Here is a 3240-nt window from a genome sequence, read left to right as displayed (position 1 = left end):
CCCATTCAGCCCTGAAAATTTTTTTACTTTAGATTTTTATGATATTATGACAGCGGATTTGTCGTGGCCTAAAAAGGCTACATGCATATTTTTAGATGTGTATCATGAGTAGTTCTAGAGATATTGACCTTTAAATTTTGGCCCAAATTTGGTCCATCGGGGCTCTAGCATGTACGTGAAATAAAAGTTTAGACAAAAAACATAAATCACAATGAAACAACTGTGTAAATTCACAATATATGTATTATAACTTTCAGAAAAAACATAAATTTGATAATTCCAGGTATATTTATTCTTATTCAACTTCATTGCAAGGCATTTTTCATTAAAACAAACATTTAAGTAACATTCATTACTTTGACTGCAGTGTACCTAAATAAAAATGAGGACATATTCATCAGCTCTGCATATCTGCATACCATAATCTTTACTTACTGAAAAGAAACAAAACCTTTTTTTCTTTCTTAGTGAGAAAAAGTAAGTTCTATTTCAAATTTCTTCATTAACAGAAACATTTTAATTTGTAAACCTAATCATCAAATATTTCAGGGCAAATGGAAAAGAGAATAACAATTTCTTTCATATGAAAGACAAAGAAAAACTTTGCAACTTTTGCATGAAAACTTGGTCCTCCCATTGCACCCTGGATATCGACATCTCATTCTAGAGGCATAAGGGGGTAATGCATCAGGCATATGGCATGCACTGTTAGTACGCTTTGCAGCAATGGGAAGGGGCCTTGTTCTTTTTCTAGAAATGTCATCATGCTCCTCTGAAATCTCAGACTCACTGTTGTCATCATTTAGAACTTCTTCAGAAATCAAAGAATAAGCTATTTCCAATTTAAAATCCATACTGTCCATGGTAACAGAACTGCTTTTTTCACAATCTTTTCTGTACTCTAACCGTGCATTTGCGCAAGAAAGGTCCAAAAGATGCAACATTGCTCGAACAGTAAATTTTGCAGAACGTGTTGCACTTCTGTAACAGCTAATGACCTGATCAATAATATCAACGCCCCCCATCTTTGAGTTGTATAGCTCAACAACCCTAGGACGTTCCACTTCTAAGTGGCGTTTTTCTCTTTTACACCACCTCTGACAAGTAGATACTGGCTGAATACTATGTTCATTAGATGCTAAGATGATGTTTTTTTTGTCAAACCATACAGTTATACAAAAAGCAGAATCATCTCTCACTGCAGTCAGAGGAACCTCTGCCGGATCTCTTTAACTGATTCTCAGTCTTCAATCGACACTGTTTTGGCACAAGGTTCTTCTTCATTGTCCCTGTAGCTCCCATTCCTAATGATGAGAGAATTTCTAAGAGCTTAGGTGTAGTAAAAAACCTATCAAAGAAGAAACTAGTACCTCTACTGACTGACTTTACAAATCTTAGGACTGCAGCTTCTCCTATCTTAAGGGTACCCCACTCTGGAAGATGAAGTCCAGTTCTTTGTACATTCAAAAGCAAGTCTTCCTTACCCTGAAAAAACTCAAAATCTAGGACTTGGCCATCACTACTAGCTAAAACAAAGATCTTTAGGCCATGTGGGTTTGGTTTCCGAGGTGTAAATTGCTTAAGGTGTGTTCTGCCTGTAAATGGAATGATCATTTCATCAACTGAGACATACTGAGGTCTGTCTAACTCCAAACAGCGTGAACGAACACAATCTATGAGTGGTCTTATCTTATGAAATCTGTCTGATTTCCTCTGTGCTGCATTCAACAGACTCTCATCAAAGACTTTCAGAGAAGCTATGATTACTGAAAACATGTCACGACTCATGGCATCAGCTATAACAGAAATCCTTGTTTTCTTTTGCCAGTACATTTTAATTCTAGGGAATTTTAACACTGACATAAGGAAATTTATTCCTATAAACTTTTTCATTTGATCTACTGTTAGTGATAATGGCTTTCCTTTTTTGGACATGTACTTTTTCTGTGTTTCTAGAGTCATTGCATCTAAAATTTCAGGTGAGAGGTAAGCCATGAAATAATCTACAGGGGAGAGAACTGTGGGTTGAAAATTAGTTCCCTGAAAATGATTATCAACATCTACAGTAAATCTGTGATTGAAGTTTATATTTCTCCTGAAATGATGACATCCATTAGTATTGAGATTTCTGCTGGGTCCAGTCTGGGCAGCTGCAGTGCTACTTGTAACTTCAGGGGACCTGGTGGTAACATTTCCATCTCTGTTGTTCTCTTCATCAGACTCAGATGCTGAACTCTCAGTGTTGGCACATAGTTCATGAAAGAGTTCTCTGCGCCGAAGTGGAGATGAAGGCCAGTCATCATCATCATCAGATATGCTGCTCAAATCAGAATTACTAAATTCTGCTAGCAGTCGCTGGTATTCTTCTGAAATAAAAATAAATTGTTAGTCAAATATATTAATATCTATTTCGTATTAGTCATATAAAAAGTTTTTTCTTAAGTTCTATACATATTGTCATGTAACTCCATAAGCAATATCAATATTTTACCCAGTATGATTACATAATAATTACGTTAAATTAATAATCAACCTTAAACATATGAAATATAACTTCCATTAACATCATCAAAAACAGTATGATAAAGATCTTGTGTTAATGCCAATGTATTGTACTACGTATAGAGCAAAGAAAATCATCAATGAAACTACAGTCGGGCATTTAACTTAAATTTTCATCAAAGTATTTTTAGTTAAATTATTCCATAACATAATCAATTTCCAGTTGAAATGTTTTCCAATACATGATAATCACGATGTAAATCTGTCTTCCCGAGAAATATGTTTAAATTAGTAAGATGTACATTTTCGCTTACTCACTAGCATGCTCCAGCACGAAGGGAACAAATTTGTTCCATCTAAAAGGATGTGTTCCTGATCTGTCATAAACATAGCTTTTAAATATTTCAGAACACGTGTCACTTGATTAACTTCACCTTAATCAGTTGCACACCATAAATGTGTTTCATAACATCAATAAAAGGAATAATAATAGCTTACTTACCCATGGGTGCGACGATATTACTGAAGAGACTGTTCCTCCTCTCTTTTCTCCAGCCAGCCGCCATGGAATTGGTAAATCATGAAGATGACACTTCGAACTTGTTGTTAAAACACCATAGAAAACGTGAATAGAATCTAAAGCACAAACTTTCGTAAATTACGCGACGCCTCCGACTTAAACAATGGAACGAATTTGGGCCATTTTTACTTAGTTCAGGGCTGAATGGGATATATATA

The sequence above is a fragment of the Penaeus monodon genome, chromosome 22 (genome assembly GCF_015228065.2).
Source record: "Penaeus monodon isolate SGIC_2016 chromosome 22, NSTDA_Pmon_1, whole genome shotgun sequence".
Taxonomy (NCBI): Eukaryota; Metazoa; Arthropoda; class Malacostraca; order Decapoda; family Penaeidae; genus Penaeus; species Penaeus monodon.
This window is presented reverse-complemented; position numbering follows the sequence as displayed.